The sequence below is a fragment of the Lolium rigidum genome, chromosome 2 (genome assembly GCF_022539505.1).
Source record: "Lolium rigidum isolate FL_2022 chromosome 2, APGP_CSIRO_Lrig_0.1, whole genome shotgun sequence".
NCBI lineage: Eukaryota > Viridiplantae > Streptophyta > Magnoliopsida > Poales > Poaceae > Lolium > Lolium rigidum.
The window spans coordinates 148903049-148919686 of record NC_061509.1 but is presented as its reverse complement, the minus strand read 5'-3'; positions in this window follow the sequence as shown (position 1 = coordinate 148919686).

Below are 16638 nucleotides of genomic sequence, written 5' to 3'. Positions count from 1 at the left end.
CGCCATTCCAAAGTAAATTGCTTGAGTGCTACCTTTAAAATTCCATCATCACCTTTGCAATATATAGCTCATGGGACAAATAGCTTAAAAACTATTGTGGTATTGAATATGTAATTATGCACTCTATCTCTTATTAAGTTGCTTGTTGTGCGATAACCATGTTCACTGGGGACGCCATCAACTACTCATTGTTGAATTTCATGTGAGTTGCTATGCATGTCCGTCTTGTCTGAAGTAAGAGCGATCTACCACCTTATGGTTAAGCATGCATATTGTTAGAGAAGAACATTGGGCCGCTAACTAAAGCCATGACCCATGGTGGAAGTTTCAGTTTTGGACATATATCCTCAATCTCAAATGAGAAAATTATTAATTGTTGTTACATGCTTATGCATAAAAGAGGAGTCCATTATCTCGTTGTCTATGTTGTCCCGGTATGGATGTCTAAGTTGAAGAATAATCAATAGCGAGAAATCCAATGCGAGCTTTCTCCTTAGACCTTTGTACAGGCGGCATAGAGGTACCCCTTTGTGACACTTGGTTAAAACATGTGCATTGTGATGATCCGGTAGTCCAAGCTAATTAGGACAAGGTGCGGACACTATTAGTACACTATGCATGAGGCTTGCAACTTATAAGATATAATTTACATGATACATATGCTTTATTACTACCGTTGACAAAATTGTTTCATGTTTTCAAAATCAAAGCTCTAGCACAAATATAGCAATCGATGCTTTTCCTCTATGGAGGACAATTCTTTTACTTTCAATGTTGAGTCAGTTCACCTATTTCTCTCCACCTCAAGAAGCAAACACTTGTGTGAACTGTGCATTGATTCCTACATATTTGCTTATTGCACTTATTATATTACTCTATGTTGACAATATCCATGAGATATACATGTTACAAGTTGAAAGCAACCGCTGAAACTTAATCTTCTTTTGTGTTGCTTCAATGCCTTTACTTTGAATTATTGCTTTATGAGTTAACTCTTATGCAAGACTTAATTGATGCTTGTCTTGAAGTGCTATTCATGAAAAGTCTTTGCTTTATGATTCACTTGTTTACTCATGTCATATACATTGTTTTGATCGCTGCATTCACTACATATGCTTTACAAATAGTATGATCAAGATTATGATGGCATGTCACTCCAGAAATTATCCGTGTTATCGTTTTACCCGCTCGGGACGAGCAGAACTAAGCTTGGGGATGCTGATACGTCTCCGACGTATCGATAATTTCTTATGTTCCATGCCACATTATTGATGTTATCTACATGTTTTATGCACACTTTATGTCATATTCGTGCATTTTCTGGAACTAACCTATTAACAAGATGCCGAAGTGCCGATTCGTTGTTTTCTCGCTGTTTTTGGTTTCGAAATCCTAGTAAGGAAATATTCTCGGAATTGGACGAAATCAACGCCCGGGGGCCTATTTTGCCACGAAGCTTCCGAAGTCCGAAGACGAAACGAAGAGGGGCCACAGGGTGCCCAAACCCTAGGGCGGCGCGGCCCCCCCGGCCGCGCCGGCCTATGGTGTGGGGCCCCTGTGCCCCCTCCCCGACTTGCCCTTCCGCCTACTTAAAGCCTCCGTGACGAAACCCCCGGGACCGAGAGCCACGATACGGAAAACCTTCCGGAGACGCCGCCAACGCCGATCCCATCTCGGGGGATCCAGGAGATCGCCTCCCGGCACCCTGCCGGAGAGGGGAATCATCTCCTGGAGGACTCTACGCTGCCATGGTCGCCTCCGGTGTGATGTGTGAGTAGTCTACCCCTGGACTATGGGTCCATAGCAGTAGCTAGATGGTTGTCTTCTCCCCATTGTGCTATCATTGTCGGATCTTGTGAGCTGCTTAACATGATCAAGATCATCTATCTGTAATTCTATATGTTGCGTTTGTTGGGATCCGATGAATAGAGAATACTTGTTATGTTGATTATCAAAGTTATATCTATGTGTTGTTTATGATCTTGCATGCTCTCCGTTACTAGTAGATGCTCTCGGCCAAGTAGATGCTTGTAACTCCAAGAGGGAGTATTTATGCTCGATAGTGGGTTCATGCCTGCATTGACACTCGGGACGAGTGACGAAAAGTTCTAAGGTTGTGTTGTGCTTGTTGCCACTAGGGATAAAACATTGATGCTATGTCTAAGGTTGTAGTTGTTGATTACATTACGCACCATACTTAATGCAATTGTCCGTTGCTTTGCAACTTAATACCTGGAGGGGTTCGGATGATAACCTCGAAGGTGGACTTTTTAGGCATAGATGCAGCTTGGATGGCGGTCTATGTACTTTGTCGTAATGCCCAATTAAATCTCACTATACTCATCATGATATGTATGTGCATGGTCATGCCCTCTTTATTTGTCAATTGCCCAACCGTAATTTGTTCACCCAACATGCTCGTTTATCTTATGGGAGAGACACCTCTAGTGAACTGTGGACCCCGGTCCAATTCTCTTTACTCGAAATACAATCTCATCGTAATACTTGTTCTACTGTTTCTCGCAAACAATCATCTTCCACACAATACGGTTAATCCTTTGTTACAGCAAGCCGGTGAGATTGACAACCTCCCTGTTTCGTTGGGGCAAAGTACTTTGGTTGTGTTGTGCAGGTTCCACGTTGGCGCCGGAATCCCTGGTGTTGCGCCGCACTACATCCCGCCGCCATCAACCTTCAACGTGCTTCTTGGCTCCTCCTGGTTCGATAAACCTTGGTTTCTTTCTGAGGGAAAACTTGCTGCTGTGCGCATCATACCTTCCTCTTGGGGTTCCCAACGAACGTGTGAGTTACACGCCATCACTGCCCTCTTCCATCATACAACCAAATAAGTGTTTCGAAGCCTCATAGCTTTCCACGGCCGCATGAGTTTGAAATATCGTTTTCAACTCATTGACCAGCTCATAAGGGTCGTGGTGCTCAAAACGCTTTTGGAGCTCCACCTCTAGGTTGCACAGGATGGCACACTGAACTTGAGAGTACCGAATCACCCGAGTCTCGTAAACATTCTTTTCTTCCTCGGATACTGCAGGTGGTGGTGGGGGACCTAGCGGTGCATCAAGCACATATTGCAGATTTCCGCCATTGAGGAAGATCCTCACATGAGGGAACCAGTCGGTGAAGTTGCTACCATTGCTTTTAAGCTTTTCTTTCTCTAGGAACTGGTTAAAATTGATTGATGGGGACGCCATGATCTACAACATATATTTGCAAAGAGTTTAGACTAAGTTTATGATAAATTAAGTTCAAATTTTAATTCTACAAAATTAAACTAGGTGAACTCTCACTCAAAACAATATCCCTCGCATTGTCTTAGTGATCACACGAACCAAATCCACTACACCAAGTCCGATCATCACGAGACAAGATGTGACTTCAAAGGCGAACACTCAAAGTGTTCATCATATCAATCATTTGACTCATGCTCTACCTTTCGGTATCCCGTGTTCCGAGACCATGTCTGTACATGCTAGGCTCGTCAAGGCAACCTTAGTATCCGCGTGTGCAAAACTGGCTTGCACCCGTTGTATGCACATGTAGAATCTATCACACCCGATCATCACGTGATGCTTCGAAACGACAAGTCTTAGCAACGGTGCATACTAAGGATGAACACTTTATTATCTTGATATTTAGTGAGAGGGATCATCTTATAATGCTACCGTCGCGATCTAAGCAATATAAGATGCATAAAAGGATTAACATCACATGCAATTCATATGTGATATGATATGGCCCCTTTGTCTTTGCGCCTTTGATCTTCATCTCCAAAGCACGGACATGATCTCCATCATCAACGGGCATGATCTCCATCATCGTCGGCGTAGTGTCAAGGTCAATGGCGCCGTCTTCATGATTGTTCTCCCATGTAGCAACTATTACAACTACTTTGAAATAATACTCAACATGAAATTTAAAGACAACCATAAGGCTCCTGCCGGTTGCCACAATACAGTAATGATCATCTCATACATATTCATCATCACATCATGGCCATATCACATCACCAAACCCTGCAAAAACAAGTTAGACGCCTCTAATTTGGTTTGCATATTTTACGTGGTTTAGAGTTTTCGATTAAGATCCAATCTACCTACGAACATGAACCACAACGGTGATACTAGTGTTGTCAATAGAAAGAGTAAATTGAATCTTCACTATGGTGGGAGAGACAGACACCCGCAAAGCCACTTATGCAATACAAGTTGCATGTCGAGCGTGGAGCAAATCTCATGAACGCGGTCATGTAAAGTTAGCCCGAGCCGCTTCATCCCACCATGCCGCAAGATGCAAAGTATACGAACTAAAGACAAGAAAGCATCAACGCCCACAAAACAATTGTGTTCTACTCATGCAACCAATCTATGCATAGACATGGCTCTGATACCACTGATGAGATTCGTAGCATAGTAAACAAAAAATTTCCTACCGCAAGAACGAAAACCAAGCCAAGATGCAATCAAGTAGATGGGAGCAACGAGAAGATCACAAGACTAACCCTTGAAGATTTCCAAAGCCTACGAGATTAGATCTCGTTGTTGCAGAAGATGATCACTTGCCGCTTTCAAAAGCGCGTAGAAGATCTTGACGGTGCCGCAGTCGGGCAGCACCTCCGTACTCGGTCACAAGTTCGGTGTTGATTACGACGTCCTTCTCCCCGTTCCAGCGGGCAGCGGAAGTAGTAGATCCTCCTCGGAATCCCGGCAGCACGACGGCGTGGTGGTGGTGGTGGTGGAGAACTCCAGCAGGGCTTCGCCAAAGCGCTACTTGAGTTGTATGTGGAGGAGGGGCGGCTAGGGTTTGGGGAGAGGGGGGCGCCGGCCTCTATGGGGTGCGGCCAAGGTGGCTTTGGTGTGGCCGGCCCCCTCCCCTTGTCCCTCATTATATAGGTGGAACCCCCAAGGGTTTGCCCAAAGTCTTCGAATAAGACCCAAATTCAAAACTGCCATATGGACGAATCCTACTTGGGGTGGGACTCTCCCCTTTTCCTTGGTGGGGTGGCCGGCCACCTTTGGTGGAGTCCACCTGGGACTCCTCCTCCCTTTGGCTGGCCGGCCAAGATAGGTGGAGTCCCTCCGGGACTCCACCTTCATGGTGATTTCTTCCGGACTTTTCTAGAACCTTCTAGAACCTTCCATAAATGCATCGGATCATTTTCAAACTTAGAAAATGACTTCCTATATATGAATCTTATTCTCCGGACCATTCCGGACCTCCTCGTGATGTCCTGAATCCCATCCGAGACTGCGGATAAAACTTCAAACTCCATTCCAAATTCCATATCTACTTAAACGACATCAAACCTTAAGTGTGTCACCCTACGGTTCGTGAACTATGCAGACATGATTGAGACTTCTTTCCGACCAATAACCAATAGCGGGATCTGGATATCCATAATGGCTCCCACATATTCAACGATGAGTTAGTGATCGATTGAACCATTTACATACGATACCGATTCCCTTTGTCACGCGATATTTTACTTGTCCGAGGTTTGATCATCGGTATCTCTATACCTTGTTCAACCTCGTCTCCGACAAGTACTCTTTACTCGCATCTGTGGTATGTCATCTCTTATGAACCATTCATATGCTTGCAAGCTAATCGGACGACATTCCACCGAGAGGGCCCGTAGTATATCTATCCGTCATCGGGATGGACAATATCCCACTCTTGATCCGTATGCCTCAACTCATACTTTCCGAATACTTAATCCCACCTTTTTAACCACACATTTACGCAGTGGCGTTTGATGTAATCAAAGTACCCTTCCGGTATAAGTGATTTACATGATCTCATGGTCGAAGGACTAGGTAACTATGTATCGAAAGCTTATAGCAAATGAACTTAATGGCGTGATCTTATGCTACGCTTAATTGGGTGTGTCCATTACATCATTCATCTAATGACATAACCTTGTTATTAATAACATCCAATGTTCATGATCATGAAACTATGATCATCTATTAATCAACAAGCTAGTTATACAAGAGGCTTACTAGGGACTCCTTGTTGTTTACATAACACACATGTATCAATGTTTCGGTTAATACAATTATAGCATGGTATGCAAACATTTATCATGAACATAAAGATATATAATAACCACTTTATTATTGCCTCTTGGGCATATCTCCAACACAAATTACACAGAGAATAAGGACAATTCTCTTCTCAATAGGTGGGAGAGTTTTTCTCTCGATGTCGTGACCATCAACGGTCAATCTAGGAAGAAGTATTGGCAGCGAAGTGAGGACAAGTTTCACCGACTGGGGCTGAAGTAGAGTGAAGGAGCAAGACACACCATGCAATCTCTTCAAGTTCGGTAGGACACAATAAAGAAATGTTCCTCTGGCTGGGCTGCTTGCTTTGAAGAAGTGAAGAATAATCCTCCAAGTGGTGCACCGATTGAATACTTTGTGAGTTATTTCTTTGTCGGGCATGGTTTTGTTTCTCTTTACAATATTAACACTTGAAGTGATCCAAATAATACTTGAATAAATGTTAACTCTTTATCGCTTTGAAATGTTTCTATGCGAGAATAATCTTTTCACATTGTAGATTGCATCATTGTTGGAAAATTCTAGAGAATAGTGAAAAATAGAAGTTGAGGGATCAAGAGGCTCCTCCTACAGGCAATGGGGCTCCAATAGCTTTGAATGATGATAGTGATGATGCACTAGGTAGAGGGAGAAACAAAGGAAGGTCCAATCACTAGTAGGCTAAACACTATAGGAGGACGCTCATTGGCAGCGCACCAGTCTAAACGCACGTGACCGGTATTAGTAGTCGCATGCCAAAAACTCGCACGCGACTTGTACACGCGTAATGGTAGCATAGCGGAGAGTTGCGACTAGTAGGTAGGCCCCGGCTGTACTCGGGTGCAGAAAGTACCCGCAAGGCGCGCCAAATGGGGCACGCGGCTGCTATCTACATAGAAGTCGCGCGTGCCTTTGCCTGCCCGCTTCCAATATATTGGGCTGACGGGCGCGAGTCCGCCAAAATATTAGTCGCGTTCCCTCTTTTGGGCACGCTGCTACTAACAGCTTAGTAGTGTAGCGTGGCCTATTTTGGGCACCCTACTACTAGTTCTCAGGATTTGCACCCCCCCACCCCGTCCCGTGCATCGATATCGCCTTTTCAGTTTTGAAAACAATAAAAGAAAATGATACGAAACTCAAAAAATTCCTTCGAGATGGCCATGTGTTATGCCATCTAGTTTTAAGGAAAATTAACAAACATGAATTTTGATATATTATAAAAAATGGTGTCATGTCTCGGTAAAATAGATTTAAGGAAAATTAACAAACTGTATGTATGCAAAATTTTACATCGGATTTCAACCCCCTCCGAGCGTTTAGAGAATTTTTAGATTCCAAAAACTGTAAAAGGAAAACAGAGTTTTTTTAGATTTTAGATTTCGGGGCAAAAAAATTTCAAATCTGAAAAATTCCAAAAAAATCCCCTCTCACTTGTTTCAAACCTTTCCATCCTCATCTACCCCTTCTCCACCTTATCCCCTCTCCCTCTTAGGGTGTGTTTGGTAGACCGGGTCACCACAGAAAGACTATCCCACCTGGGAAAATCTGACCTTATACAAGTTAAGCTGAGATTTAAGACGTGTTTGGTAGGTCGGGCGTGCTCAGCCATGGTGAGGTAAGATGTTGTTTGGTGAGCCAAATCTGAGCTCAACCGGTCACACATAAAGCAATTTGCAGAGAGGTCCAGAATTTTACACAAAGAACCTTCAACACAAAAATAAAAAAGCAATCAGGCCCTCAGCCGGGCCTGGAGCAGATTGCCGGCGATGGCTGGCCGTGGGGCGCCGGCGGTGGTGGGAGGCGGCGGAAGGAGGGCCGTGGGGCGCCGGCGCTGGCTCGTCTGGCCTCTTTCCGGCGCGGGAGGAGCACGGGCCGACGCGCGTCTGGTCGGGCGGCGCTCCAGGCCGTGGTCGGGCGGCGCTCCAGGGACGGGCGGCGGCCAGGGACGGGCGGCGCTCCAGGGACGGGCGGCGGCCAGTGACGGCGGGGGGCGTCCAGGGTCGGGCGGTGTCCAGGACGGGCGGCGGCCGGGGTCGGGCGGCGCTCCGGGGACGGGCGGCGGCCGGGGACGGGCGGCGGCCGGCGACGGCGGGGGCGTCCGGGGTCGGGCGGTGTCCAGGACGGGCGGCGGCCAGGGTCGGGCGGCGCTCCAGGGACGGGCGGCGGCCAGGGACGGGCGGCGGCCAGCGACGGCAGGGGGCGTCCAGGGTCGGGCGCTCCAGGGACGGGAAGAGAGAGAGGAGGCCGGTTGGGGGAAATGATGCTGCGGGGTGGGGGTCTGGGGGTCGGGCAGGGCACGGCTACAGTGTTTTGCGGGATTGCCTCATCCCGGATGAGTAGGGAAGCTCGATCCGAGCTTCGCTCTCCAACCCGGCTACGAGGCCTTTTCTGTATGCCCTCAGCAGTGTGGAGATGGCCCGAGCCGGGCTAACAAACACCGGATCTCCTCAAAATCTCCGTTGAGAGGAGAATTTCTGAGTAGCCCCGGGCTACCAAACACACCCTTACTCTTCTCCACCTTATCCCCTCCTACTATTCCACTTCTCCACCTTCTTCTCTCCTCCTCTTTCACTTCTCCACCTTCTCCCCAAAAGAAGAGCACCACCTCCGGTGACCACCTCCTCTCTGGCGATGGTGACAGTCTCCTCTCCACCTCCGACGCCGTGCCCCTTCGCGCATATCTAGCGCCCTGATCCTTCGCCCACATCTTGCGCCCTGCTCCGCATGCACCGACGCCCTGCTCCGCCTCTCTGCCTCCATCGGCGCCTTGCTTCGATGCCGTGCTCTGCCACCGTTGACGCCAACTCCGACGACCTCTTGATGGCCATCTCCTCTCGTCAACGCCACAAGGAGACGACATGGACTCGATTGATTTCTTTTAGTTTTTAGGGTGTTTTGTGTAAAATCACGTGGACAGCTGGATAATGGTCCCCATTTTCTTAAATTGCGAAAAAATTACATTAGCAGCGGACCAGACCGACGCACACGACTAGTGCTTTAGTGGCAGTGTGCCACGCCTACTAGTGAATAGAAGAAGACAAGTCAACAAATAGTTCAAGAGAAGGGTCGAGCAAGATAGGTTGCCCTCCAAATTGAGGAGATGATGAACATGAAGCAAATAATTGCACAAGAGCAAATGCAAATTCAGAAGAAATTGTCCGAGAATAAATATAGTGACAAGATTAGAAAGTGTGAAGCAATTAGAGAAGACGAGAAGAGGAAGGCCGCATTTGAAGATAGAAGGGTTCGAAGAACCCTATGATGATGATGGATCTAACTACTATGAATGCTCTCACCAAAAAATGATGGGAGATAAGAAGGGCCGAGATTTTGGAAGCAAAAAAAGGCAAGAAGGAAGGCCGCTACTGGTGCAGTTGTTGCATCTTCTGTTGCTGATGTTCTCGCTGCTGCTGCGTTGTTCGATGCTGATGGAGGCGTTGGTACGACAATCAATGGTGGTGCCGGTGAAGATGATGCTGACAACATGAATGGTCCTCCTTCTTCGGTTTGATCCACTATAGTTCAATTACATCTGGGCATGGGCAGCCCAGCTCGGACGGCCCGGCCCGAAAATCCCGGGCCGGGCCGGGTTGGGCTTGCACTTCAGGCCGGGCTCGGGCCTGAAATCTGAGCCCGAACGTCGGGCCGGGCGGGGCTCGGGCCTTCATTTTCGCGCATTTTAGTCTGGTCGGGCCGAACTTCTCGGGCCGGGCCGGGCTTTTTGGTCATTCGGGCCGGGTTCGGGCTTAAATTACAGGCCCGATGGTCGGGCCGGGCCGGGCTCGGGCCTAACTTTTTACCCACGGGCTTTTTTAAGCCCGGCCCGAAGTCCGGCCCGGCCCGAGCTTTGCCCAGGTGTAAGTTCAATACTATAGCATCTATCCTATACTACCCGGTCGGGACTTTGCTTTTGTGTTAAACATTGCAGCTGTTCCGAACTATATGTGTTTTTAATTTCGGATTTATGTGATGTACACAGCTTAACCATGATCACGAGGAAAACCCTGATTGACGGTATACCATGTGTATGCGGTATAGTTATGAAGGATATATGTTAATATATTATGCAATATATAGTTATACTGATTTGTTCTATCGCGACACCTTTTTCATAGAAAAATCATGATGCGATTATCCCTATCAATGCTATGCGGTTCGGCCGCATAATTTTGTGGCTATGTGCGTCTAGTGAATAATTTCGTACCGCTACGCGTGTATTACCTCACTTGTAGAAACTTTCGTTCGGAGCTGCCCGAAGCATTAGTTCCGGCCACGTTTGGAACCGGGACTAATGTGAGCATTAGTTCCGGTTCCGACGCTAGGACGCCACACGGTTTTAGTCCCGGTTCAAACGGGACCTCCAGTCTCGGTTGGAGACACCAACCGAGAATAAAGAGGTTGCGGCAGGCCCCGCCGGTGCGAGCCTCTTTAGTCCTGGTTGGTGTTCCTAACCGGGACTAAAAGTCTACCCTTTAGTCTCGGTTGGAGACACGAACCCGAACTAAAGTTTTTTGGGTTTTTTCTTTTTTTGGCTCCACCCATCTGAATCATCTTTTTTAGCTTTGTAAAATAAAAAATTGATAGAAAATTCAAAATTAAAAATCCTTTTAGATGTAGGTAGTTTAGGTGATCTAGTTATTATGAAAAATAACAAACATGAATTTTTAACCTATTTTGCTGAAAATTTGTATTTTTCGGTAAAATAGCAATATCTTATGCATATAAACTCGCAAAAAAGTTCAATATATGAAAATCTATCTCCGTGAAAAGTTACATCCGCTTTCTTAATCAATTTTTAGATTCTCAAACTTTCAAAGGGAAAAATGAAAAATTTCAGATTTTAGGTTTTGCAAAAAAAAGTTAAAAAATTATTGTTATTCATTTTTTCAAGATTATTATTAATTCCTTACTTTTGTTTATTAAAGTAATTATTTGAAATTCAAACAATAAATAAGTGTGACACCGTGACCAAGAGATTAATAGTACTGATATGATACTAATATCAATAGCGTGCACGCAAAGTATTTGAAAGCGGGACAGAGTGAATTTAGAAGTTAAGCGTGCTAGTGCTAGAGCAGTTTAAGGATGGGTGATCGATCACCGATCAAAAAGTTTGACTACGAGTACATAATTTAACTAGAGATTAAATGTAGTTAGAGATTAAACTAGTTAAATAACTTAAATACTAGAAATTCTGAAAAAATAGAAAAATAAATTAAATAGACAAAAATTAGAAACAAAAAACAAAAATTAGATGAAAAAAATAAACGGCATGACCTCTAGTCTTCCTTGGTATTACAAATCAGAACTAAAGGTACTTTACCTCCACGTGTACCCGCAGCTCACGTGAAAGACCTTTAGTCCCGGTTCGTAAAGCAACCAAAACTAAAGGAGAGTTTTAGTTCTAATTACACAGTCTCGGTTAAAAAATTCAGGACTAAGAGCTCTTACCAACCGGGATTAACGAATGGCCGATCTCTACCGCATACACACATTTGCCGCCAGCTGCCACGTACGTGATCACCGCGTGTCGCACTGCATGCATGCGTCGCGCGGAGCGCCACATGCACGGCACGGACGCGCAGCGCCGGGGCACCGCAGGACGGCACGAGGCGTGCACAGGTGAGACCCGACAGGCACGTACGCGCGCGACGAGTCGGCACGCAGATCAGCGGGGCGCGCGCCGGGGCGGCCGGCCGGCACGGCGAGACAGGCGCGATCTCTCGTGCGCGCGCGACGCCCACGACACCCATACATACCTTTTCCCGGCACGCCCTCCAACGCCACCATGCATATCTTTGCCCCGCCTCCCAAGCAAAACTCCTCGCTCGCGTAGATCGCGTGCGTTTCCCGTGCATCCCACACGGTCCCAGATGGTCCATACGCGGCTCGTCGTGCGCCAGCTTGTTGTCTTACGCCTGACCGCATTTGCTTGTTTCAGTCGCGGAACATACTTCACTGTACGTGAACTCTTCCTCAAAAGCGATGCACTTCTGTACGTACGAGCTTCGCGACACTACTGACATATCTTGGGGCGTTTCCTTGCAGCAGTGGCTACTGAGATCCATCGAGACTGACATATCTTGAGTGTTTGAGATTGAACCATCGAGACTGATCATTCATGTGTGAAAAAAAAAACCCTTCACCCCTTCTCCCTCCGGGAGGGTCGCTGGGCGACGCCGGTGGTGGCGGCCTTTCCTTGCCCACGTCCTGGATGGCCGGTCGCGGCCTCTCACTTCTTGACAGCGGTGCACTTCGGGAGACCTTGGTTCGGCGGGGACGGGTGGTGCTCGTGGTGGTTGTGTCGTCCTGTGGCAGAGCTCCACGGCAATGGGTGGTCGCCAGCGGACGGCTTGGCCCTGGTCTAAACCATCTCCACCGGGTGCATCATAACAAGTTCAATAGCGTTTTGGGAGCCGGTGACTAAAATGGGTTCACACCGGCAATCCCATGCCGGCCCCTTCGTCGATGGCGCACCGGTGCCTTGCGGCACGTTAGAAATCGCGCGTGGGCTCCGCATGGCAGCCAGACGCACCGCTTTCCCCACCTCTCATACACGTCCGACCCGACTCCCACCCCTCTAGATCGACATCGCCACAGTCGCCGTCGCGCCCCTGCTTGCAATAGACACCGCCGCCTGTTCAGAAACCGCCGTCCATCAAGACGGCCTCTGCCCCTCGACCGGCGGCTGCTGTTTCGGCCAGAACAGGGGTCACCGCCACCGCCACATAACCACCCCGCCCGCAAGGTGTTCATCGGATTGCTGCGATGGACAACGACGACGAGATGATGGTGTAGCTATTCACGGAGGAGCAGAACGATGAGTCTGTCCGGTGGCAACAACATCAGCTGATTCTGACGAGCTTGTTCCACGTTCGCCAGCCTTTGTTTGGTGTGCCTCGACACGGCGACTCAAAGCCAGGCAAGAGGAGGAACATCAACCGACATCGTCAAGTCGGCGACATGCTGCTTGACGCCGACTACTTCGCCGACGACGCGACTCATTCATCGAAGGAATTTTGATGCCGATTTAGGATGAATAAGGATCTGTTCATGAAGATTGTCTTCGGCGTTAGAGAGTACGACGACTATTTCATGATCAAACAAGATTTTACAGGTTTGTGGGGCTGCACCTCAATCCAGAAGTGCACTGCTGCAATGCGTTGTCTTGCATACGGAGCTCCTCCAGATACAGTCAATGACTAGTTGCGATGGCGGAGTCGACATGTTCATAGACTCTCTATAGGTTTTTCCGAGCCGTTATAGCGGTGTTTGGTAAAGACTATTTGAGAGCAACAAGGGCAGATGATAAAGCTCGGATCCTGAAACATAATGCAACACGAGGGTTTCCTGGGATGCTCGGAAGCATTGACTGTATACATTGGGGCTGAAAGAATTGCCCTTTTTCTTGGCAAGGGGCATACTGTTGAGTGCAGTGTCATTCTTGAGGCGGTGGCAGACTATGATCTCTAGATTTGGCATGTTTTTTTGGCATGGCAGGAACAAACAATGATATCAACGTGCTGCAGCACTCTCTAGTGTTTTCCAGGCTAGCTGAGGGATAGGCTCCTACCGTGAACTTTGAGGTAAACGCCATGCATAGAACAGGGGGTACTATCTAGGTGATGGTATTTACCCGACTTATGCTACATTTGTGAATATAATCTCGGCTCCAGCTTCGAAGATGGATGCTTATTTTGTAACATGCCAGGAAGCGGCACACAAGTATGTTGAGCGTGCTTTTGGGGTACTTTAGCAGCATTTCGTCGTTGTCAGCTACCCTGCTCTCACTTGTTCTGAGTCTCAGATGTGGGAGGTGATGAACGTCTGTGTGATCATGCACAACATGATCATTGAGAGCGAGCGCGATGAACATGTGCATGATGATCAACCATTTGATTAACAAGGCCTCTTGGTAAGGTAGAGCATGTACCCCCCAAGAATTTAGCGTTTTTCTTCACATGCATCAGGAAATCCGAGATGCAGGTGTTCATGCTCAACTTCCGGTGGATGTACTTGCGTATTTGTGGGCGAGGAGAGGAGCCGCCAACAATGTATGATTTAATTTGAATTATATTACGAATAATATAATGTCTGTTTGTGTGATTGTATGAATAATTAAAATATTGTATGAATAATTTAATTTTTATTAGTGTGATTCTATGAATAATCAAAATATTGTATGAATAATTTATGTGATTGATATGTTATTTCAAAATATTGTAAAAAAGAAAAGAAATTTTTTGGGGTCCCTGTATGGGGCGCGGGTGTGGAAACAACAACCCCAAATGGAGGATGCACTACAAAGAAAACCCTTATAGGTAGGAATGTATTATTGAAATTCTGTGGCGCATGAAAACCATATATTTCCGTGACGCATATTTCTATATGCGCCACACAAATGCACATTTTTGTGGCGTATATTGATATGCGCCAAATACACAATTTTGTGGCACATATTGCTATATGCACCACAGAAATGCACATTTCTGTGGCACATATTGATATGCGCCAAAGAAATACATATTTCTATGTCGCATATTTCTATATGCGCCATATATTTTTTTGGATTTTTAAATTCATGATTTTATAAAATTTTATATATTTTTTGAAATTTAGAATTTTTGGAATCTTTTCCAATTTTTGAACATCTAGGATTTTTTATTTTAAAATTAGTTTTTTTTATTTTTCTTTTATTTTTAATTATTTTCTGATTTTATAGTTTTTTGAAATGGTCTTTTTATTTTTAAGCTTTATACTTTTTAGAATTTTTTAGATTCGTTTCCATTTTTTGAACTTTAAGGATTTTTTTTTGGAAAATTTTTAGTTTCTTCGAAATTTTCTAAAAAATTATAATTTTTTTAATTTATATTTTTTGAAATTTGTATTTTTTGAAAATTTTGAATTTCCTTTTAAAAATGTTGAAGTTTTTGATTTTCTGAGAAATTTTGAAACACACCTAAACACACATATATATATGCACATGCCACACATAAACAACACACACATCTACACACATATACACAAAAAAGCCTTAAGAGGGTTGATAACAAATTCAAATATTTAGTTTTTTCAGATTATTTCATTTTTAAAATTTTCCTAAATTTTTCCGAATGTTGTTGAATTTTTTATTTTTTCGAGAATTCTGTGGAGCATATCGTGGATATGTGCCACAAAATGTGAGAATTATGTGGGCGCATATAGATATGCGCCACAGAAATAAAATTTAGTGGCGTGACTTCTGTGGCACATGGAATATGCGCCACAAAATTCCAAAAACTTATGCGCCACAAAATTCCAAAAATGTATGCCACAGATATGCAGTTTCCTAGTAGTGATGCAGTGTCGGCGCTCCCATACGGCTGTGTCGGCGCCCCTACCGGCGCCTATTTGGGGGCGCACCGGTGGAGACTCTCTAAACACCTCATGATGTAGATGGGCTTAGAAGGGATTGAGCGGTCAGGGTGATGCGGGGCTATCTCGAGGTGGTGGCGGCGACTTGAATGATACTGCGACAATAGCGTTGCGACGTTAATTTATGAATTTTTGTATATAGAAAACGTAAAAACAAAAAGAAAGAAAATAAAATAAAAATTAAAAGAACAATAAGGCCAAAGGAAATTTCTTTCTTATATACATGAAAATAAAAACTTACAATGGTGCAGCCTTTTCAAGTTTAGGTGTTTGGACAAGTTTGATGATGACGAGATTGTGTTGTTTTTGCTAATTCTCGAAGCGGCGCCAGAAAATACTCTTGACGACACCAGCTCTGTGAGTGCCAACTTGTTGGGGCTTCAAGTGCAGAGTGATGCAGAAAATGTGTTTTCCTCACATGGGTGACTTGATGGTTTATATTGAATTCTCGGGATTTAAGGAGGCGACCTTCTTCCAGCCTACCTCCAAAGACATAAATAAAATGGTAAAAAGTAACAAAAATGTAAACTAAAACTAAAACATGGAAGTAAAAAAATAAGTTTTAGGTTTTCAGATTTAATAGGTGCTGAAAATCTAAAAGACAGTAAAATAGCAAGTAAAAGGTGTTTCTTATAATCAATAATGGACGGGGTTCTGGGTTCACTTTTCTACTCTCTTATAAATGATGGTGAACATAAAACAATTCATAGATAACATAATACTGTTGAAACTTCATAATATGTTTGATTAGAATTCATCATGTCCTATTATAAAGTCTATTATTATAAAGATGATGCAACACATCTCACTCATACTACTCTAAAAAAGGAAAATCCATGCAATCTAGAATTAAGAATAAATAGAGTAGCCTTATATGCTTTGACATGATGTTTGAATGACAAATATCCTACCTTGAGCAAACAAGTTCATCTTTGTTGTCACTGGATAATTATTAAACATGCATTCAATTTCTTGCTAGTGAGGTAACAAAAGAAAGATAAAAAATCATAGTAGATCTCGAATTTTATGTGACTATCCAATCACTACCACCATATCGCTTCAACCAATTCACACATTCCCAATATACACCCTTGCATACAAGTTTAATCAGACCATGCACTTAAGAACAGGGTAATAATATTCATCTACCAATACATCATACACA